Genomic DNA, 24880 nt, shown 5'->3' with positions numbered 1-24880 from the left:
TTATCTCCTGGTACGCTCCCCCGTAAGCTCCCCGGTGCGCGTACCGGGCGCTCCCCCCCGCGAAAATCGAATTTTTTTTTTTTTTTTTTTTACCCGCGGGAGCCTTTTATGGCCCCCACATCAAAACTAGGGGGTCAGGGGGGTGTACCCTGCCCCCTTTTGCTCATTTCCCCCCTTTGATTTTTGCCACCTCTTGTGTCTCAATCCTACCGAGACACAAGATGGCGGCCGCTGCGGACTGTTTCGAATGTTTACAGACACCCGAGAACCAATCAGCTTGCCGTGCGCAAGTCACGTGGCGCGCCCGAAGCGCTCCCCGGTACGCGTACGGGGCGCGGCTCTAGATATATATCTTTTTTTAAACCTAATTTACTCAAAATTCACAGGACCACATATCTTGAGACCTAGCAAAGGCACATCGGGCAAACAAATCTACAATTTTGCCAAGTTTCGTGGAAATCCATTCAGCCGTTCGAGCTAAAAGTGAGGCCAACCGCCCTATGGAAAATTGCATGGCAAGAACACGTTTTGGGACCCCCCTTTTTTCTCGGCCCCCCCTTGACAACCCCCCCCAAATTTTCAGGGGCTGCTCAGAAACAAAATGTTCCATTTTCCTGAAAATTTCAGCCAATTCCGTCCACAAACGGCAAAGTTATTAGACATAGAATTTTCAAAAATCCCATAGAGAAAAAATCCTAACTATATATACCTACTGGCGACCGCCAGTAAGTAATATATATATATATATATATATATATATATATATATATATGTATATATATATATATATATATTTTATGGCCCTAGAATGCCTTCAAAGGATTCTGTTGACCTAAAGAACCTCCAGGGTAGGGGACAGGGGCTTCACATATGTCACCAGAACCCAGAGAGGGCATTTGTGAACCACATAACTTGCAAGTAGTAAACTGTGATTTCTGTTAAGCATTGCACCCAGTACTGTAATACTTGACAAACTTTTCTAAGAAAATAAAAATATTTATTTTAGAGTTTCACTCATTTTAGAGGGAGGCTTTTCATGTAGGAGTTTGGGCTTAGCAGCATTTTCTTTTTAAAGTTTTCATTTAACATTGGACAACTGATTTCAAAGAACGTTGCTGTTTTATTAATTTTTGATGGATTGGGTGTTTCTGGAGCATAGAGCCTGTATTAAATAAATAGGATAGTTTGTGTTGAATATTCAAAGTGATTTACATTCTTAGATAACTTTTTCTAATTGACATTTGGTCAATAAACTCAATTTCAGTAATTATTATTGGTTGGAATCCGTAATGTCTTGAGAAATTATATATGTACATTCACACATTTATTGCAAATTAAAGTTTATTACCACCGTAGTGTGAAAATTACATGAGAAAAATCATTGTTTATTGCCTCACAGATTATGTTATAATTACTTTACATATTGAAAGAACAGTGATTTTACCTTACTAAACAAAGTTCACCTCCTGCATTCTCATTTTGGTGAAATATACCTTTTTGTTTTTGTTATACACAAATACACTAAAAACCTCATACTATAAACCATATAAGCAGATGTTCAGAATGTAGCCTGCTATTTTACAGGGCCACTGGAATTATGTGGCAGGAGAAGAAAAAATTATGTGGTACAGTTGACTAAATTGTGCTGCAAAAAAGGCACAATTTGTAACAGTATTACTTCATTATTTTGTATTCTTTCACCTATGTTAACACTGTCTTAGCAAAAGTTTCACTTCATTAGTACCAACAAATACAGATACAGCAATAACCAGTCAACTTTCGGGATGGGCCTTCCATTTCGCTGCAAAACATTTTGTTGTTGCGTTTTTAATAACTTTTTATACATTTGCGCTAGAACCAAAAAATTTTTAAGTTAAAATCTGTAAATTATGCAGATTGTTAATTATGTGGTAAAAATGGCAAATCCATAATTACACAAAAAAACACCACAACCACAGATTGTAATAATTCCACGTGCCTTTGCTATTTAGTACCAATTTCAGGCATCAATGTCAAGAGGCATGGACCCTTACCACTATAGATATATATGTACACACACACTCAAACGCAAAACAAGCCAGTGAAAATAAATTATCTCACAAAATGTGGTACACTTACTTTGCACAGACAAACAACCCTGCTAATAATAAAGAAGCCTCTTCGCTGCAAAAAATGTACTCACTTGTACCAGGTGAGGGACATCATGATACCCTTGAAGCAGCGCCTCACTTAGCCATGGCCCCTTCTCACACTTAACAATGGCAATTAAAAACATATTAATGTCTTTTGCGCCTGCTTGTATACTAAATATTTATCTACATACGTGCACGTGTCCACACACAGGCTAACACAGAAAATACAGATGTGCGAGTGAACAGTGTATGTAAACCAAGTGCTGCGATCTCTGTGAGGCCTACTGCTGACTATGAGCATACACACTGGCACCTCTAGAAAGGGGGCACATGGGGCACGTGCCCCAGCACTATTTGCCCCTGGTCCCCACCACCACAGCTGTTGCATGTGCCTGGAAACGCCACGGGAAAAAAACAGAAGCAGTACCTTTTAACACACATTAATATGTCCAACCGCCTTTCAGTGCGAAGCAGTCTTTTTGCTTAAGTTTGTATGAACCTATACATATAACAATATAGACATATATGCATAAAAAGTAAGGTTTCAATATTTTAGGCAAACAATATGCATGTATATATACATACACACACATATATACGTATACATATACACACACACACGCGTATTGTAAGTGGCTTTTGCACTTTTAACTGTAGCCCACTGTGAGTCCCTTCTAGACACGCATTGTGCATAAGTGACAGGCACCACCAGCTGTGAGATTAATTATCTACTACACTATTTACTGAATAGGTGCCCAGCTCGACTTATCAAAGGCCATATACTATCCACTTAAGATGCATATGAAGACGGCTAATCTACAAAGAAACCATGCACAAAGCTATTGTGTAGCTTAAAAGGTGCATGCACTTAGCGGGCCTGGGTGAGGCTAGGATGCCTCACTCAGACCCGCTAAATGCATGTCCCCCCTGCCAAACAGCTGGACTTCACTCTTTGGCCTCTCTGGGCCGAGGAGCGCTGCACCTTTCGTGATGTCACATCCTGTCGGGGCGTCACTTACGGTGACAGTGTCCCCCCACTTCTTTTTTTACGACTTGTGCCCTGAAGTCACATGCATCTAAAGTGCGATAAGCCCGGATAAGGGCAATATAAAGTTGTCACCCTGACATATTAAATCTCATCGGTAGAGCACGTGCACACATGCTGGGCCGTAGCTTCGCTTTGGTGGATTTTTTCACATAACCTTAATGTTTTTAGTCCCCAATCTTTAAAGGTCATGTTGTGTGATCTGTACAGTCAGTGCGGACACTGACACGCTGCAGCCACAGGGGTCGTCTCCGAGCAGTCTCTGGAGTTACCTTCATGCCACCTGGGCTGGGGCAGCGGGGTGGCTCGTACCCCTGCCGCAGTGAATGCGCACCACACTCCTCGCCTCAGCCAGTGCGCGTGGCACACCAGAAGTCCGGCGGGCGGGCCTCGCGAGCCCTTTGACCTATATTAGGAAAAACAACCTCCTAAGCATCGCATACATTTAGGGGTATAGGCAAGAAGCTTGGCACATGATGCATGAAAACACATTCAGAAGTGTAGGTAAGAAGGCATTACACATTAGGCAGGTAATCACAAATAGCGCAAAGATCACATAGGTCCTCCTGGCGCCCAGCAGCAGCAGCCCCCCTCAAGACAGGATCAGGAGCAGAGAACATTTTGTAAGGGGACACAGCCCCTTCTTATACCAAGAAATCCTTTGTCTACAAGGGTGCAGGCAAGGGGTGAACCAAATACAACTGGTTCCTGAGCACTTTGTTTTGCTCAGCCCCTCTGCCTATTCACAGGATGGGTAGGGTCATCAGTCGCACCACAGCCAGCATTGTGTGGGGGAAAGCCCAGCCCTATTCAGGTCCCAGGTGCACCCCTCCCTCACATCAATCATACAGATCTCCCATTCACCACCGGGGCAGACCCATCCTGACTCATGGAGCCAGGCACACCAGCCAGTCCCAGCCAATCACAAACCAGCCAGTCAATTCACCTTTTATACACAGACATGCCAACTTCTACAAGTGGCACTTCCACACTAGACACAATTATGCCACATACATCATCGCACATAATTCAATCACACGAGTCCGCACATACCAAACTCGAGCCTGCACTCCCCACACATTAGGAACTACCATGGACACATACATTCCCCATGCATTCCTATGGGAGGGCAGGCCAACCTTACCACTCGCACGCACTTTAACCCAAAAATCACTAACACCAGGTCACATACCAAAAGCAAAAAGTTCAGGGGTGAACCTGCCAGAAGGTCCAAGTCCAACAGGTTGCAAATGCAACAACACAACACTGCGTTTGCGCATCTGTGAGCTCACAGGCGAAGGGCCAAGCAGGGTTATTAAAAATAGAATATTCCTTCACAGGGCCACGCTCCATAAATGGGACTGCAGCACCTCCGCACGCCAGGTGACAACCACGCACTCCGAATTAATCTATACAAGTTTGTTTAAAAATAACGCAATAAAAGGAGTTCTAAACACGAACCAGAATTAAGAAAGTCAGACGACGCAGACACAAGAATTTTAGACAGTAAATCAGACCATGCCCCATTTCGCGTGAGACCAGTTGTTAATGGCAAGGGCATGCCCTGCGGAGTGGTCAGTAGACGGGGTGTAGCATCAATGCATAGGTTGGTTCAGAATCTTGAATATAAATTCCCAAGAGCAGGAGGACGTGGTGTTTTGTGATGGGTGTCACAGCTTTCCCATATCAATATCAGGTCGGATTTAGACCCAGATCTCTGTACTGGGGTGAATGTATGGCATTGTTCTGCATTCTGTCCATCAATTGTTCTTTTTGCATTTGTCACCCCGAGTGGGACGGGTATGACCAGACGTGGGTCCCGTGCTCTCCATGCCACTGGAGTCAAGCTATCCTGGTTGATGAGGGCTGAAAGCCCGAAACTGGTCCTAGGATGCTTGTTTCCAGTCCATGGAGGACCTAGCCTGGAAGTTCGGGCTTGACTGTTCCCATTGGGTGCATGGTCAAGACTGATTTGCATATGGCGGGTCTAAACTGGAATGGCATGGTAAGCAAAAAAACGAAGGATTCAGATCCTGATCTCTGTACTGGGATGAATGCATGGCATTGTTTTGCATTCTGTCCATCAATTGTTCTTTTTGTATTTGTCACCCCGAGTGGGACGGGTATGACCAGACGTGGGTCCCGTGCTCTCCATGCCACTGGAGTCAAGCTATCCTGGCTGGTGAGGGCTGGAAGCCCAAAACCTGTCCTGGGATGCTTGTTTTCAGTCCAAGGAGGACCTGGAAGGCAGATAGGGCTGAACTGTTCCCATTGGGTGCAGGGTCAAGACTGATTTGCATATGGCTGGCTCCACACTGGAATGGCATGGTGAGCAAAAAAACGATGGATTTAGACCCAGATCTCTGTACTGGGGTGAATGTATGACATTGTTCTGCATTCTGTCCATCAATTGTTGTTTTTGCTGGGGAATAAGGGCATATCTCAAAGGCAGGGGTTTCAGTAGGAGCGAACAGAAGTGAAAGAGAGACATCAGTAGCAGACGTCACCTGGAGCCCCCTACTGAGCTGGGGGGCCCCATGAAATGAGGCTAACCTGTAAGGTCCGAGAAAAGCCTGGGGCTAAGTATTGTACCCTAAGTATCACTCATCTCTAGCACGCACGCATGTCTCAAAAGCACCTAGAAACACTAGTTAAGCAGTGCGCGCTACATAAACACGAACAACTGTTAAATAATGACTTGAACGAGCGATAATTGTTAGAATGGTGTAAACAGCGTGGCTGATGCACCAGGCGCACATATACAAGCTAATAGGTCAAAAGTCACAAGGAATCTCACGCCAGGGCGGGCGGGCATCGGGGTGCCCAACGTGGGCCAGGGTACAGAGACAAAGGAGATCTTTAGCTCCGGCAGATACTATGTATGGAGGGGTGGGAGGGCCAAGGCTCCCATAATCTGTGTCCATGGCCTCCCTAAAGGGCTAAAAACATAATACGGTCTTCAAACAACAGGCGCTGCGGCCGCCAATGTATGCGCACCAACGGGCCGCCGAGGTCCTCCGTGGACCAGAGTGAAGCGGGGTTAGGGGTCTCACCCCAGTGTCAGGGCTCTTTTTTGGTTCAGTGTCACGGGGAGCGTCATGAAAGGTCTGGCGAGGCCCATACATACAAGTAGGTGGGAGGTGTTCGCTTGCTGCAGGAATAACCCAAAGTGGGCACCGACAAACGAGCACAAAACAAAACGCTTTTTATTTATATCAATTTTAGGTATTCAGCCCAGCGCTATCCTTCAGGGCCAGCGAGCGCATACAAGAGAACATTTAAATTGTGAAGAGAAGTATATCAAACATCTGGAAAGGAGGTAAGCACACATCTTTACATTGCACAAGTTTACCTATACTGACAGTTTAAGGCACAGGGACAAAATCATTTGCCCAGGAATGCAGGGTTCATCCCTCAAGTGATAAACAGAGAGTGAAAGGCCATGTTTCCGTGTTACAAGGCAGTGCATTTATCGTCCCCAGATCGCTTCTCGTACCACACAACGATCACTTGACCTTCTGCACCCACTATTTTGCAATGCACCTTTAACAAGCCGGATGAAGATAACAAGCTCGTTAGAACAGCGAATAACTGGCAGGTTCATATAAATCAAACAGGTCACAGACACTTGTTGATTGCAGCGCTAAGCGCTCATGATAAAATCAAGATAAGGCTGGGCCCAGGCGCTTAGTGATGTGCGCACACACACTGAGCGTTTCCCTTGCAGAGTGAGCAGGGGCACCAGATAATTACAAACATATGTTGCCAAAGCACGCTCCCATAAGGGAATCGCCAAACGTGCACGCGTTGCCATTGAAAGCAATGCAGCGCGTGCACGTTTTTGGGCCAAAAATCTAATTGATTACTAAAGGTCTCCGCTAAGCAGCGCATGGGCACTGCGTAGGCAAGACCTAAAACCATTGAAACCTGAGGACTATTTTTCAGTAAACTAACCATAGGTTGGACATCCATCATGCACTGTTATGGCTTCCCATATTACATTACTCATGCCATGAAAAATGACATCATTGAACACACATGGGTCACAGTACACTGGGATGGGTAGAGAAATGGGCAGTCGTGAGTACGCTGGTATCTAGAATTATACACCCTATTCTGAATAGCCCCTCACATGCACTGTGTCACACAATTTTACACTATTGTTTAGCACAAAATGTGTCCTCGTGTCTAATTTGGACAGAATTGAATTCTGTATTAATACATAATTTCATATAATTTCTTGGAATTCTGAGTAATTTCCACAAAGGAAACTCAGTTTCACACGGCTCGATGGAGCAGGATCTCAGGGAGATACTGATGTGATAGACAAAGAGTGACTTGCAGTTCCCATACCTACAAATCGTGTTGAAACAATGTCCCCAGTTTCAGTGGATGGTGATCTACATTTATAACAGCACTAGTAGCACATGGCCTTGACTATTAGCACAGGAAATGCTGTGCCCCTGGCCGATCATCAATTATCACAGGAGGAGCATGCAATTTTCCCCAAAGCCCTAGAAGGCAGGCAGATACCTCCAATACCCTTCTTACTTCTTGTTCCCTCCAAGCAAAATGTCAGTATACCCTGATAACATTTACCAGCTGCTCAGTGCAGGTGTTAAATGAAATCAGATATATCCATGGAATAAGAGAAAAGCCTTGCAAATGGGCCCAGATAAAAACTGGTCTGACTAGTAAGGAGTAGGGATATTTGGCCACAATGAAAAACGTGGACTGGGTGTTCCCACACCTCAATTCAATTCAATGTATGTTTGGTGGAATGTAGTATTTGGTCTGTACAACACAGCAGTCTAAAAAGGACAGTTTTATTATTTATTTATTTATTCTGAGTTTTTTTTTATATCGCAAGCTAGACCTGTAGGTATCAGAGTGCTTACATGTTATTTGAGAACATTTGCTTGAAGTACATAGTGGAAGCGGTGTGCCACATCGGCCAGGGTGCCTGACTCCGGGCCACAGGGTTCACGTTCCGATCAACCGCTCTGGCGGCAGGTTAGCCCAGCACCATGTGACTCTGGGCAATAGCTTACTTAATATTCCCGATGGCCCCCAGCGCCGGGACACCTCTGTTGGAGGTAGGTGTGCGCTTTACAAATGCTGGCATTATACATATGTATATGCCGATAAAAACAAAACAGCATAAGGTCATGGAGTAAGTGACAGAGTAAAAGTTGAAACAAGTTAATTGACCGCCGTGATGGGTCTAGTCGCTGTGGGTGTGAGCTTTGGGAAACGTAGCTAGGTTTGTGTGCATGTTGAGGTAGCTGTCGAGCAGTAAAGAGTTAAGGTCCTGAGGGGATGCAGGGACGATCTTTAGGTCCAGATCCTAGGAGGATTTTTGGAGAAAGTGCATACCTGGGAGGAGTTCTTCTTTAGTTTAGGGGGTATGAGAAGAAGTAAGTTAGAGCTTCTCAGAGTCCAGGCTCTTCCTGCTCTCAAACATTTGCTTACTAGATATTTGGGGTTATATGTCTAAAGGGCTTTGTGAGTGATACAAGCAGTCTTGTAGATGCATCTTCTTTCGATGGACGGTGAGGTGTGCTCAAACCGTTTAATACATGTTAGAAGCCGGACAACCGCTTTGAGAACTGCTCTTGGGGGGAAGGAGGAGCTAATTTTCAGAGTTTCTCCAATGGTGGCATTGCCATAGTCAAGTTTCAAGAGGATGATTGCACTACTGTCTTAAGATCATTAGGGTGAATGAACAGTTTGATTTTCTTGAGATGTTTTAGTGTGTAGAGCGTTGCTTTAGTTGAGTTGTTGATGTGCTACTTCATTGACATGTTTTTGTCCAGGGTGATGCCCTAGGACTGTACATAGTTAGATACTGTGAGAGAACAGTTTAGTGCATCCAAATTCTTGAGCCATTCTTGGATTGGTAGAGAATTTGTTTGGGGGGAGAAGAGTAGTAGTTCAGTTTTGTTGAGGTTCAGCTTTAAGTGGTTGGTGCTTAGCCATGTTCGAATCTTGATTAGTCCAACATTGGTGATATTTGACCCCTGTGTGGTTCAGAATAACTGTGAGGGGTTCCATGACAAGATTAAAAAGGGACAGGGAGAGAAATGAGCCTTGGGTACACCATTTAGCACTGGTGTAGATTTTGAAAGACATTTGTTGATTTTTGTTTCGGGTAAGCAATGTTGCAGGTAGGATGTGTACCATCTCAGGTCTGTGTCAGTGATACTAGTGTGGTTCTTGAGAGTATCGAGTAAGGCTGGGTGATTTACTGTATCAAAAGTCACAGATACGTATAGTACAATTAGGAGCCAGGCGTCGCCTTCATCTATGGATCTGTTAATGTCATCAGAGATATTGAGCATAGCAGTTTCTGTGCTACATCCTTTCCTGAATCCTGATTGGTATTGTAAAGCTTGAAGGGGTAATGGATCCAGATATTATCCTCTCCTGTGTACTAATGATAGTTTGGAGACCACTTATCCTTAACAATGGAAAACCCCTTCCTAATTCATTTAATAGTTGAGAGATATAACAGGAGAAGTAAGAATATTCGTAATAATGAGGAATAATCCTTTTATTGATTCCAGTATTTATTTGAAAGGAGACTCTTTAGCTTTCAGAGTTGTTCAGAACAAAATGTATCAGGAACAAATTATTTGTGGCACAGCCAACACGTGTTTTGCCCCCTATCAGCCCACAAGCCTGGGGCTTCCTCAGGGCTGCCATGCTAATGTTACAAAAACCCCAAAAAGAGTTTTATATGTACTGAACATAACCGACATATGATGCATTAAACATCAAGACCATTGTGTAAAAAAGTTTTTGTGTCACATTAAATGAAGAGCAAGGCACACTCCCCCCTTCTAGGGAAGGGGTGTGCTTCTCTCCATATTTAGTAAATCCCCAGGACTTAGAGCTTTTCCTTGTTTCAGTGTGATCCTTCATTGGTTCTGCATGGTGATTCTCTGTTTGTCCCTTGCATTGGCCACCAACAGTGTAAAAGTGTTTTCCAGTGGGATTGTTCCCAACTCGCACACTTCCCTAGGGTAGGAACGCATCTTATGGAAGGAGGGCAGAAGTCATGTGACTATGGCATTGCGAGTACTTTCCTGAGCTGCAGAGAGGGCTCTCACTTTCTGGCCCTCAAGCTGCCATTGCAGCACTGAGAGGGGTAAGACATTGTAAGGACAGGTGGGCATTATATATGAAAAATCCTTAGAATGGTTCACTCCTTTCAGCTGGGGCTTAATAATTTACGATAGTGTAACCTTGAGCGAGTTTATCATTTTAATACTGATCCCAGCCGTCCAGCAAGTTCAGGAGGGGTAAGAGTGTGCCGAGGATTGAAGGCTGGCTAGGGCGATGTGCAGGAGTATTTCTTCACAGTGAAAAATAAGTTGAAATATTTGTAGCGCTAGGGCACTTTGAGAGTGACTACAGCTCACATGCCCATTCTCCTCTGGCCTTGGCTTACTTCCGATTAACATCCGCCTATGCAGTCCTCGTGGACAACCATATTAGCCCCAGTTGCCTCATTCTGATCCTAAGTACTTCTATGGTGCAAAGCAGGGGGAGCGGGTGGGGGGAGTGAGCCCTAGCAACAAGGACTAGGGCAGAGGCTGATTGCTCCTTCATGTACACTGTGCTTACCTTCCTTCCTGCCCAAGGGACAAGCCTTTCTCAACGGTTGCACAGAGAAAAGGCCTGCGAGTTATATATGTCTTATGGGACAACTGTGTAAGCTCCATGTACCGTGGTCTGATACTAAGGTACATATGCGGTGTAAAGCAGAGGGGGAGAGTGGAGAAGAGAGAAGCACCTAGAAACAGAGGACAGGGCATTGAAAACACTCAGGCCTTGGAGAGGAAAAATGAACTGCAACATTGCGAGAATTTGTGGCACTGTTCGGACTCTGTGCTGTTTGAGAGCGGGTTACAGTTCCAAGGTGAGGAGTTGGGCATCAGGACCACCACAGCCTGTTCAGCCAAGATAACAGTCTCCTTTTTTCAAAGCTGATCATCGCCAAATCGTGGGTGGGCAACGGGGTGGGGGGACGGTGAGAGGTACAGCAACAAGTGTTGAGCAGAAAACATTGTCAGGAACAAGGACCAAGACAGCTGTGCAGTGTGAATAGTTTGGGATACAGTTTTAACAGTGCATGGATGAGAAAAAAAAAGATACACCACAGAATGGGAAACCCCTTCTTCCTCTCAAGCGGATTTCTTAATTACCCGCCGATCAGCACCGGGTCTCGGTGGGCTACTAGAGCTGGGGATGCGGAGACCAGCATTATGTTCTGAAATAATCCCACCTGGATTCCTACCCATGTTGGCTACAGGGGATAAGAACAGTTGAAAAACCCATGCATGGTCTGGGAGCTGCCTCGGATGTTCAGGGGCTCACCTCTAGGCAAAGTCAAGTAGAGTTCTCCAGCAGTCAGGGCGATGTCAGGACCAGGGTCGGGTAATGGGCAGCAGTGCTCCAGGATCCTCTCATTTCAAGATGGCGATTAAAACAAAACAGTGTAAAGGAGAAGGAGGGATCGGGAACATAAGGTACCATATGTGAGGCAGTAAAACTGTACTGTAAAACACCGTGCAAGATGAAACAGAGCACTAGGAACATAGCATGTGGTGTTCCCACGAGACAGGGACCCATGAAGGACTAGGAAAGACTATATCAAGGAGGACACGCAGTCCACATTTGTACACAGAATGGTCAGCGGGGCAAGGGAGGGCCAGAAAAATCTAACATGGGGGGGAGAAGGGTAGAAAGGGGAGAGAATAGGAAGATAGGGAGAGAAGGAGGAAGAGAGAACAAAATTAGAGGAAATGCTGAAGTAAGATGTAGAAAAGGGTGATTGGAAGAAGAAAGTGGAGAAAGTAGACATGCACCCTCAAGGATCATGACCAAATGGGATCTCAAGGGCAGGGTCAGTATAATGTAATAACCGATCATCCTTTTGCGGACAAGGGCACTTCTCAATTAAGGTCTAGTGGGCTTGATCCTGAAGAAAAGGCACCCAAGTGAGGAGGAAGGTCTCTGCCTTATCCTGTAAGTTATTGATGACCAGCTCATAGGAGCCTGTCTGGTACATCATCAAGAGCCATTCATCATGGGACGAGGGTGGGGGTCAAACCAGTGGGAAAGAATGTAGATCTTAGCCGTGGCGAGAGCCATATGCAGTAGACGGCCCTTAAGGTGGGAAAGGTCCAAGGAGGTCACTAGATCATGAAAAAGGATCAGAAGACAAGACAGGGGTGACGTGATCAGTAGAGTCACACTCAGAGTGGTGCCGACTGCCTTCCAAAAAGGTAGTACCGAGGGTCAATCACAAAGTACGTGTTTCAGGTCACAAAAGTAATTGGAGCAGCACCAGTAATTTGCAGGAGGTAACAGGTCCACTTCCTGAAGTTTTATGGAAGTCCAGTGCCAATCATGCTGTGACCTAAAGAGAAGGAACTTCAATTAAGCCTCTTGGGCCTCATGCACCAATGCCTCCAGGAGGTCCACCCAATCCTCCAGTTCATATTCTATTTGAAGTCTGCTTTGCCATGTGATACGAAGGCTATTTAGAAGGGTTAGGGAGAAAAATTGGCAGCTCAGAAGGCTATAAAAGCCAGATATCACCCCATGAAAGAGTCCCCACGTTCTAAGGTAGGAAACTACAGGAGAGGGCTGGAGGACCCAGGCAACCATTGAGGCAATGTCAGGGCTCCAAATGCCGCCAGGACAGATGGGATGGGAGACCGAATTCTTTGTTGGCACCGTGAAGGCCCCAGGAGATCTTTGAGCCAGGAGTTTGCTACTGACTAACCAGGGATGGAAGGTTCCCCAAACAAAAGACCATATACTCGGTTCCACGGAACTGATCAATGAAAGAGGCACTAGAACCTCCTGTGTTTTGTCCCATGACGAGAGTCTGAGCTGTGTCCGCTTCTCAAAGTCCAGCTTCATACGCACCAGCAGAGGATCAAGATTGACTTACTCCCAGTCTTCATTTCTTTTCCCTTCTTCTTCTTCCCATAATTTTAGTGGTTAGCACTTGTCCCTGCTTCAGGTCACTAGCCCCCTCCTTCGCCCAAGAGGTTCATTATTTTACTTTTTCTCTTTTGTTCCCCTTTTTTCCTCAATTTAGTTTTTTCTTTCTTTTCTCTTCTTTCATCTATTTCTAATACCACTCTCTTCCATCCCTTCTCACTGCCCCTCCAGACGTCCCCTGATTGCGATGGCCAACTTTGCACCACCCTTCCCCCCCCCTCATTCCTGCAAGTCACCTCCTGAAATGTTAATGGCCTGACACATTTTAAGAAACGTAAGAAGGTGTTGTCCTATCCGCAATCTAAATGAGTTGACATGGCCCTCCTCCAGGAAACCCACCTCTCTCATGGAGAGTCAGAAAAGTTGCATCAGGATTGGATGGGACTGGTAGTCCACAGCAGATGCCAATTGATGCAGGCAGGGCCTCGGGCAACCAAGGAAGTTCAGCGTCACAGTTCTTCTACGCAGATCCCTCATTTCACTATCTTCAGGATGTGGAAGGATCCAGATGGCCACTATACCTTTGTAAACTTTGACTTAGTGGGCGGACACTATATGTCAGCTCGGTGTACACGCCTACTGGATATAAGCGGCAATTTTTTCTTCAGCTCAACTGTCTACTCATGGAAATTGGGACTGGAACTTGGCATGGGATGTGGTATTCAACTGCATTGGCACACTGGTTGTAGGCAGTAACTCGGATCAGGTCCGCCTATGGGATGTTACTTCTGATCATGGCCTGGATCGCTGGCAACTCTTGCACCCAGATGAGCAGGGGGATACTTTTTTATCGCCGGTGCATGGCACCTAGTCCCACCTGGACTACTTCTTGGTCACGCCGCCGATGGTTACCCTCTGCTGCGACTCCTGAATCCGGGAAGGCACACTTTCAGACCATTCCTGATCCTGTTTTTGCTTGAGCTGGGGCTTTCCTCCACTGATCGTAAGCAGTGGTGTTTAAACATCTTGGGGCCTATTATCAAGGACCGGTGTTAAAATTATCGCCTCTTTTATCGGCAGGAAACTGCCGATAAAACGGCGATAATGGGCTTGATAATACCCCCTTGTTAATTCCCATAGAAGCCCATGTTCTGATGTTAACATGGGCTTCAATGGAAATTAACAAGGGCGTATTATCAAGCCCATTATCGCTGTTTTATCAGAAGTTTCCTGCCGATAAAACGGCGATAATTTTAACCCCTGTCCTTGATAATATGCTGCCCTGTGCTACCACACTCCCCAAGGCAAATATCAGCTCTGATCCCATGTTTCCCTTTATCTAAAACATTCTGGAACATAATAGGAGTCTGTCACCTCCCGCTGGGTCTCAAGGGAGGCCGCTAAAGCAACTATCTACTGCCAGCTCAGGAGAGATGTGGCCCTTGCCAACACCCAAAGGACAGCTCAGCAAAGGGACCTGAAGGACGAGATTGCGTCTCTCACACAACTGTTCACTCACAATCCCTTGTCCCCTTTCACCGCCTCTTTGAGAAAGCCTGCATGGATCTCAATGCTTTGTTCACCTCGAAAGCAGAGTATGCACTTCAACAACTTAAAGATCATCATTATGAGCAAGGTGAGAAGCAGGTTGGCTGCTGGCAGTCCAGCTGCGCCAACAGTGGGCGAGACTTGCCATTCCAGCCTATAAATCTACCGATGGTACAAGCTTCATTCGCCCACTTACATTGTCAATGTGTTTGTGGAATTCTACTGGGTACTGCACACCAGAGAGGTGGTAGACGACCCCTCCTGTTTGGAAGCCTTTTTTGATAATGTGCACCTACCCAGCCTCTATGAGTCGGGTAGGGACTTACTAAAGGGGGAATTAGTAAGACAGATATTGCACGGGCCATTTCTACACTCCCCTATCACAAGGCCCCTGGAGAAGACGGCTTCTCTGCAGAGTTCTATAAGTGGACTGACGGGGACTATGAGGCTTTTCGTGAGGCCGATCAAACAGGCTACCTTGGCTCCATCTCCAATAGGGCAGTGATAACAATGTCTCCTAAGCCAGGAGAAGATCCCCTACTCTGCGGAGCTACAGGGCTATCTCCCTGCTTAACAGGGACATCAAGATACTTGCTAGAGTGCTGGCAGCTCACCTCTGAGTGGTGATCCTGTCAATGATCCACCATACACAGATGGGGTTAATTCCCAGCTGCTCCTCCAAAAATCACCTCCGCACACTTGCTCATGCCATGTGGTCAGCCAAGGATCTACAGAACGGTGCCCCATCCTCTCATTGGATGCCGAGAAGGCTTTTGATAGAATTGAGTGGGGATACCTGTTTGCGACCCTTCAACGGTTTGATTTGGGGATGACTTCATGGCCAAAGTTCTATGGCTCTACGATTTGCCTACTGCCCAAGTTAACTGTCAAGGCTTTCTTTCAGACCCGTTCCCAGTCAGGCGCAGTACTTGGCAGGGCTGCCTGCTGTCACCCTTGTTGTTCCTTCTTGCCCTGGATCTCCTCACGGCCTCTCTTTCCCAACCCCCTAACCTCACCAGTATTACCATCCCTGGTGTGCTGCGACCCCTAGTTAGATGTGATATATTGGGGCAAAAGTGGGCGAAAAACACACCCGCAGTCCGGGAGCTGCCTCCTGTGTTCAGGGGCTCATCTCTAACAAAGTCGGGTGGAGCCCTCCAGCAGTCGATGTGATGTCAGGACTACGGTCGGGAGATGGCCAGCGGGACTCCCGCATCCTCTCCTTTCAAGATGGCAGGCTCTTTAATTCACTGTTGATGATCGCTGCTGTACCTCAGGCTGGCAAACCAGGGAGCGGTGGGAGGCAGCAGAAACTGCATCGGCCCCACTTAGATGTGGAACAAAGGGGCAAAAACAGGCAGAAAACCCGATAGCAGTCCGGGAGCCTCTTCGGCTTTGCCCCAAAGTGGGCAAAATTGTCACAGCATGAGAAAAATGTAGCAGAAATTACTGCATGTCATAATTGCACAGCACAGGTCCCCCTATTGATTTTGGTAGGCTGTTTTTTATTTGCCTAGATTGGTTGTTTGTGTAACGTGTTTCTGGTGTAGTCTGGTCATTTAAGGGATGTGTTTTTCCTCAATGTTTCTCGCCTGTGACACCCACTTTTGCTAGTCCTCAATTTTTCCAAAGACCTTCTTTCTCAATTTCTTGAAATATTTCCAATTTTTGAAAGTTGAACTTTTCAAATTTTTCATTGAATTTTCATTTTTGACCCCTCCCCATTGGTTGTATCACATTGCAGAGGAGGGAAAGATGTATGTCTGACGAAAGTGCAGCCCTCACTCCCATGTGCAGCTAAATATTTGTAATCATGTGTAAAGTTGTGGACTCTTCTTCTTTGTCAAGCAGCTCCAACACTACATATTATGATCTGTTGGTTATGGGTCACAAAGGACCAAATTGAGAACAGGAGGTTTGTGATGAGTCAACTGATACATGCCACCAGTGTTTATGGACCCGTACGACAGACCCCGCACGAGTGGGCCGGCATAGTTCAATTCAGAAGAGTGATCTAGGTAGACATTGGTTAGCCTTTCTTATACTTTTCTTTAAATATTATGTAACAATAATATTCAAGACAGCATGATATCTTTCCTATATCTTCCCACCTCAGGAAACTCCACTGTCCAGAAAAGATGCCAATTCATGATGCTGATACACGCCTTCAAGGCCCTTAATGACCAAGGACCAGCATACACTAACCACCGCCTGAGCTTCCACCAACCCTCCAAACACATACGCTCTGACTCCCTCACTCTTGCACACACACTTCCGCATCAGTTGAAGCTACAATGGAAGATGATCCTTTTACTACCACGCTGCCTTCCCTTTCACCTCCGAACATCACCCTCTCTTCTGGAATTCAGAAAAGAACTCAAGATCTGGCTCTTTGACTGATTCCAGCAAGCACCTAGTGCCTCAATAACCTATCAGTGATTAGTTGCACTTTCAAAATCCGAGTTGATTGATTAATTTAGGCTACCTGTGTACTCAGAACTCCAAGAAATCTACTAGACACCGATGCAGCCCGACAATGACATCAGACCAGCACAACGCATCTTGACTATTGTGCTTCCGTTTGGCAGCACACTTCTCCGCAAGCCCCATCAGTTTCCTCAACGCTAACACAGTACCTTGCATCACTCCATGGTCATTGACTTCGCCGCTGTGCAGTGCTTCTCAACACCAGACCTTGCACCGCAGCTCTTCATTGACTGCCCCATGCTGGCTCACACAGTTCAACTCAAGGACTTCACATTTCGATGCCCTGGACCAAAAGGAACTTGTTAGGAAATTGAAGTCAGTCCTCTTTCTGGCCCTTGCTCCGTCAGTCAGCCTCAAATCCTAATTTGGACCTACCATGACCAGATAACAACGGTTTGCATTTTTTTTGCTTTTTAGAGCTTGGATTTCACAAAACCTTTAAAATTGCATATTCCCTGTTCTACTAATTGGATTTTTTATTGTTTTGGTGTGAAATCAAATAATTTATTACATTTTACTCTATTTTTCAAAATGAGTGCATGAATTTTCACTTTATCACAGTTTGAGTGCTGCAAAGTAACTTTAAACATTGCAGTTAATCCTGACTGCTACCAGAGGGTTTAGCACAGGTTAATTTGATGTTTGCTTGTGTTTCATCCTGACAAGAATTTTGGTTGCTTCTTGAGTAGAGTTTCACCCCCTCAACAAGTAGCCCAATTTCAGACGGTATTGCATATACAGAAGTGCAGTCCCAGACTGTATATTTGAAAAAATAGAAGCTAGTCCTTGTTGGCTTTTTGTTTTGTTCCCATGGCACAAGCCATTCAACATGTACTTCTGGTTGTGCAATGTCTATTTGACTTTTATTATAAGAACAGGCAGTGGACTAATCCCTATTTGTCCTATAGGGGATGGCTCTTCAGAAGTTCTGCAAAGTGCATATAGGACTTAAGTCATGCATCATTCAGTGGTATTGCAGAAGAATCTCAGTATCTAATCAGTGGTGCTATCATTTTCTAACTGGGGCTGCTGGCCTTTGGCAACACCAAACAAATGTAAAATGTCGGAATTTGTAATAGGGTCAGATGATCTAGATTATGCAACATTTTTCCATACACACTGTTTAAAATGTCAGAGATTATAAATATAGCTCTGCTTGCATTTGTGCAGGCAATGCACCAATATTTTTATAAGAACTTGGATTACTGGTTGGGGGAGGGGCTGTAGCTCTGTAGTTCTGAAGCAGGAACCACATTTCTTCTCAGGAAGAAGTCACAAGCAACTAAATTAACTGGTGCTCAGCACTCGGGTAGCTTGGCACAGAGCAGTCAGGCTTAACTCAGAGGCAATGCAAGAAATATTTCAAATAGTAACACAGGGTCAACACACCACAAAAGGATCCTACAACAGATTAGAAAAATAGAGTGAATTTTTATAAAAGATCAAGACCAAAATGACAAAAATACAATCAATAGAACTAGGGCTATGCAGGTTTACAGAAAAAATAGGCCACAAAGCACCATCTGTGGATATCTGGTCACGCCGGACCAGAACAAAGTCACAAGTTCAGGACGCCTGCGATGGAGCATGGGCAGGCCACAGGGAACTAATTAGACTTGCCGAACAAAGTACCTTAAATCTTGGTTTGCAGAGCAATGTTAGGGTCCACCTCAAAGATGCATTGGGCAGCTGAAGAGATGCATCAGTTCCGAGATGCAGCGAGGCTGCAGTGCAAGGTCCAGTGTCTTTGTTGAGGCTGCGATCAACAAGGGATGTAAGAGCCTGCGGTGAGGAGGCAGTTCCGATGAGGCGACAGGCGGCTATTCAATGCAGGTATTTCAACTGTTTGTTTGTTTGAAAGGTTTTATATAGCAATGGCTAGTCCCGGGGAAGTGAGAGCGCTTCACATGAGCAGTAGCAATCAAGAAAAGCAGTTATTCAGAGTAAACAAAACAAGCAAGTACATCTCACATAAGTTAAAAGGGGGCAAAAAGCACTTTACATGAGTAGAAGCAATCAAGAAGAGCAATTTTTCAGGGTAACAAAACAAGTAGGTACATCTCACATTAAGTTAAGGGGGGCAAAATACTGGGAGGTTAGCAGGTAATAAACATCAAAATAACATAAACGGTTGTAACAACTTACGGCGGTGAAGAAAGTATCGACGTGGAACAACGAAAGGTAGAGCTAGGGGAAAGGGTAGGAGAAGGCCGGTGGCAATCAAAAGAGGGTAAGCTCAGAGTAAGCAGGATGATATGTAAAAAGGGAGAGCAAAGTGAGAGCCAGGAAAAACTGAAAATTGACCAATGCAAGGGAAACAGAAAGCAAGGTCATAGGAGTGATTATGGACCCCAATATTTTTGAGATGGTGATATTTTAGGTCTTTTTCGAAAGCTGATGTAGGAGGGGTTACAGCGCTGATCCCTCGGGAGGGCATTCCAATGTTCGGGGCATTTCCGGCGAAGGGGCAAGATTGTGTGGTTTTCTTTTTTAAAAATGGGGGGGGACAAGGAGGAGCGCAGTGGTGCTTCTCATCAGTCTGGAGCAGCCTGCTTTATTGTGTTTGTTTGTTAGCTACAACGGGGATTGTTGGAGAAGAGCTTTGTGGGTGATGCATGCCGTCCTAAAAAAGCATCTTCCTTTAATGGGCAGCCAATTTAGGGCTTTAAGGGCTGGAGAGATGTGGTTGAATCGTTTACAGTCAGTGATGAGCCTGGCCGCCAAGGGGAGCTAGGTGTACTTTAGGGGTTCCGGTGAGGATAGCATTGCCATAGTCAAGTTTCGATAGGACTATTGATTGGACAACCCATTTGAAGTTGTCTAGAGGAATGAAGGGTTTGATTTTCCTGAGCTGTCAGAGTGTGGAAAGTGCTCCTTTAGCTGAGTTTTTTTATGAGGTCCTTAAGAGCCAGGTTTTTGTCTAGAGTGAAACCTAGGTTTTCGCTGAATCAGATAAGGGGAGCGAACAGCCTTGGATGGAGAGCCGGTTGGTTTTAGAAGAGAAGAGAATAATTTCAGTTTTTTTTAGGGTTCAGTTTAGGATGGTTGGAGTAGAACCAGGATTGGATCTTACTCATGGTATTGTTGAAATGAAGTACATCGGAGTAGGATTTATTCTTATAGTAGAGTTGGGTGTCATCAGCTTAGAGGTGATAGTTGACTTCAGCTTGTTTCAAAATGAGGGTAAGGGGTATCATAAAGTGGGTGAAGAGAAAGGGGGAGAGAATAGAGCCCTGGGGCACACCCAGGGAGATAGGGGTAGGATTGAAGAGGCAGGCGTTAATTTTTATTTGTTGTGTTCTGTGCTGGAGGAAAAAAGAGAACCATTTGAGTACAAAACCATTAATGTCAAAGCAAACTTTAAGCAAATTCAGTAAAGAAGAACTGTATCGAAAGCTGCAGAAAGTTCAAGGAATATAGGAAAGCAAGCCTCACCATTAGCTAGGGCACTGTGGATGTCATCCACAATGTTCAGCATGGCAGTTTATGTACTGCAGCCTTTCCTGAAACCGTATTGAAAGGAGTCAAGTAAGTTGAAATTGCCTATGAGTTTGTCCAATTCAAGCAATGCACATTTTTCAAGGGCTTTAGCAAGAAGTGGAAGGTTAGCTCTAGGGCGTTCATTGTTAGGATCATTGGGGTCAGCAGTGAGGTTTTTAAGAATGGGAGTGATTTGTCCGAGTTGGAGGGATATTGGGACACATCCAGTGGCAAGGGAGGTGTTGATGATTTTAGTTCAACAAGAGACAATGATGTGGTTAAGATTGTGAACTAGGTTAGAAGGGAGTGGGTCTTTGGTGTGCGAGGTCGACTTTAGTTTAGCAATGATATTAAAGACTTCAAGCTCAGTCATAGGACGGAAATTATGCCAGGAGGTGTTATTTCTCAGTTGTAAGTTGGAAAGGATGTCATTGTGCGAAGTTGGAATGGGTAGGTGAGTTAGAGTATTAGGAGGTAGGGACGGTGCCAAACAAGAAGGTATGTCTATGGCAATGTCAAAGGTATTTTGGGGGCTCGGCAGGTCCAGGCTTTGAGGGAAGGATTGGTCAATGTTGGCAATTGTATCCGAGAGGAAGTTGGCAATTTCCTCACATCTTTCAATTGAAGCTGTCAGCTCTGGAGGGGCAGATGATGTTTGTTTTTCTAACAATGTTAAACAGTTCTCTGGACCTGTTTTTGGCATGATCAAGTTGAGCTCAAGAGAAGGATGCCTTTTCATTGAAAATGTGCTTCTTATAAGTTGATCTAGCAGATCTGAGGAGGGCAAGATGGGATGATGAGGGGTGTTGTCTCCATGTCTAAGTTGTCATCTTTCGCTGTTAAATTCAGGATTGAACAAAGATTGAATTATTCTTTGTTGTTTTAGTTTAAGAGGGGGGCCTTGGTCCAGGCCATAATAATGGCCTTATTGAAATGTTCAGTGAACTCTTAGGTAATATGGGAGAGAGGGCTGAGATGAAGTTGCGCTTGGAGTTTAGACTCAAGCTCACCAGGGGGGACTTGTTTAAGGTTTCTGGTCCACTTCATGGGTTTGTTATTTGTTGCAGGAGGGAGTTGGGCACTGGTTGCGATCTTAAACAGAATGAGGTGATGATCAGACCAGTCGATGGGTATGATGTTGGAAAGGGAGGCCAAGTCAGTGTTGGAGATAATAGTGTTGAGTGTGGCCCCCTTGATATGAGCTGGATAGTGGCATAGTTGCTTAAGACATTCATCTCAAGAAGGGAAATGAGGCGTATGACAGTGGGGTCCACTGAATTATTCCAGTGGATGTTGAAGTCTCCTAAAAAGAGATTTTTAGAGTCAGAAAGGTAGGAGTGTGTGAGAAGGTCGGATAATTCATCGGCGAAGAGGAGAGGTTCACCCAGAGGATGGTAGATGTTATGTAGTCTAATCGGAGAAGGGCCCTTGACAGTGAGTTCAACGGCAAGGTATTCAAATGTCAAGTGATCAGTGTTCTTTAAAAGGGGGAGTTGAAATTCATTTTTCTAGATTATAGCTAGTCCACCCCCTTTTCTATCAGGGCTGTCCTGCCTAATGATGGCGTAGCCGGGGGGTGGGGGGTGGGGTTGAGTAAGTCAAGAATAGCCATCGAGTGGCCATTGAGCCAAGTTACGGTGAGGAAGGCAATGTCAATAGCCTCGCTGAGGATGGTTTCTGATATTTCAGTCACAAGACTGGTGCAGCAGCAGCATGGGTCAATTGTTCTCTGAGTTGCACTGCGTGGGCAGAGGAGATGCGTTGATTCTGCTGGATCCACAGAGGTGGGAAGAAGCCTTAGGCCAGCTTCCAAAGGTCCAGGATTGGGGTGGCACCACTTGGCAGGGTAAACTCACAGATGCAGGTGCGTAGTCAACCCCCCATTTTAGCAGCTACAGCAGGAGTGGGGTTCTTAATGGGCCTCTTCTGTCTGCAGCTCAGCAAACAAAGGCTCATAATTAATGTTATTGGGTGGGAGGGTGAGCGAGTGGATGGATGGATGGGTGGGCGGATGCAGGGATAGATGAGTGAAAGGGAGGGAGGATGGATGGATGAATTGATGGATGGAGATTGAAAGGGTGGATGGATGGATGTGTAAAAAAGGGGATGGATGCATGATGGGAGAAAGGATGGATGAATGAGTGAGCGATAGGATGGATGAATGAGTGAAAGGGTAAATGGATGGGCAGATAAGTGAAAGGATAGATGAGGGAAAGGCTGGATGAATGGATGAGCAAAAGGTTGGCTGGATGGGTGATTGAAAGGAAGGGTAGATGGATGGCTGGATGATGGGGTGGGTGGATGGATGAATGGATGGATGAGTGAAAGGGCCAATTGATGGATGGATGAGTGAAAGGATGGATGGATGGATGAGTGAAAGAGTAAATGGATGGATCGATGGATCATTAAATGGATGGTCAATGGCTTGGTGGATGAGTGAAAGGCTAGATGGCTGAGTAAAAGGATGGATGGATGGATGAGTGAAAGGAAGGATGGATGGAGTGAGAGGATGGATGATGGAGTGAAAGGGTGGATGGACGAGCAAAAGGACGAATGAATGGACGAAAGGAGGATAGATAAGTGAAAGGATGGATGACTGAGCGAAATGATGGATGGATGGATAGGTTTAATAGATAGGTTTGAAGATAGATGGATAGGTTTGGATATGGATTGGGGAGGGGGATGGATGGACGGACAGACAGAATGGTGACAGACTGATGGATGAAAGATTGAATTGATGACAGAATATAAATGTGAAGCGGTGGATATCGCTGATCCGCAGGTGGGTGGAAGGATGAAAGGTTAAATGAATTGATACTTGGATAGAAGAGATAAGTAAGCTCTTTTGGGGAGGATTTCAATGACTTGCTTCGCTAAAATGGGGCCATAACAGCTGTGGTTCAAAGTGGCCGGTATTTTAATTTTCTAGCTACCCCTTGTACAGATGACATAGTCCAGGTGCTGGTTTCAAGGTTGCTTGAGCCGTTTGTCCCTGAGGCTTCATTCAGAGGCCAGCCAACTAGCCTTTGGAGTAACTTTGTGGTCCTGGGTTCAACAGATGCAGTTCAAGTCCTTCTCACCCAGGCGAGAGGGCAGCAGGTCAGCACAGCAGGCCAGCAGTTCCTTCAGAGCAGCATTCCAGCAGAGTGGCAGCCCTTTCAGCAGAGTGGCAGCCCTTTCAGCAGTACAACAGTCCTTCTTCCTGGCAAGCAGCCACAGGTCCAGAAGTATACTGAAGGGTTGGTGCCTGAGGCTCCATATTTATAGCAAGTTGTGCCTGGGAAGAAGCTTCTAGAGGTTTCCCTTTGAAGTCCCTGCCTTCAATATCCTGGCTCCAGACTAACTACAGGGGGTATGCAGCCCTTTGTATGGGGGCAGGACACTGCCTATTCCAGTGAAGTAAGCCTGTACTCAACTCCATCCTCCCATCACGCCAATGATGGTCCATCCAGGCATATCTAAACTCTCTATAGTGTACGGCCCTCTAGGAAAATACACAAAACCCAACTGTCCGCTACACCGAGTTATGTGACCCAGACACAGGCCACAGACACATGCCAACTTTCTAAAAGTAAAACACACACAATTGATGGACTGAATGCAGAACAAATCAAAACATTCACCCTGGTTTTGCGGTTTCACCCCTCATCAGCCAGGCTAACTTGAATCCAGTGGCAAAGTGAGCCCGGGACCCACATCTGGGCATACCTGGTGCACTTAGGACGAGAAAGTAAAAGACACACAATTGATGGACAGAATACTGAATAAATGAAAACATTCACCCCCAGTCAAGAGACCTGGGTTAAATCCATCATTCTTTAGCTCACCATGCCACCCCAGTTTAGACCAAGCCATTGGCAAATCAGCCTTGATCCTGTGCCTCATGGGAACAGTCCAGCCCGAACTGCCAAACCAGGTCCTCCCTGTACCAGTAACTAGCTTCCTGGGACCGATTTTGGGGTTTCACACCTCATCAGCCAGGCTAGCTTGAATCCAGTGGCACAGTGATCCCGGGACCCACGTCTGGGTCTTCCTGGCACACTGAGGGTGAGAAAGCAAAAGACAAACAATTGATGGAGGGAATGCAGAACAAGTCAAAACATTCACCCCCAGTCAAGACATCTGGGTTAAATCCACAATTCGTTTGCTCACCATGACACCCCAGTTTAAATCCAGCCATGTGCAAATCAGTCTTGACCCTGTGCATTATGGAAACAGTTCAGCCCAA

This window comes from Lissotriton helveticus, chromosome 4_1, assembly GCF_964261635.1.
Source record: "Lissotriton helveticus chromosome 4_1, aLisHel1.1, whole genome shotgun sequence".
Lineage (NCBI taxonomy): Eukaryota > Metazoa > Chordata > Amphibia > Caudata > Salamandridae > Lissotriton > Lissotriton helveticus.
This window is presented reverse-complemented; position numbering follows the sequence as displayed.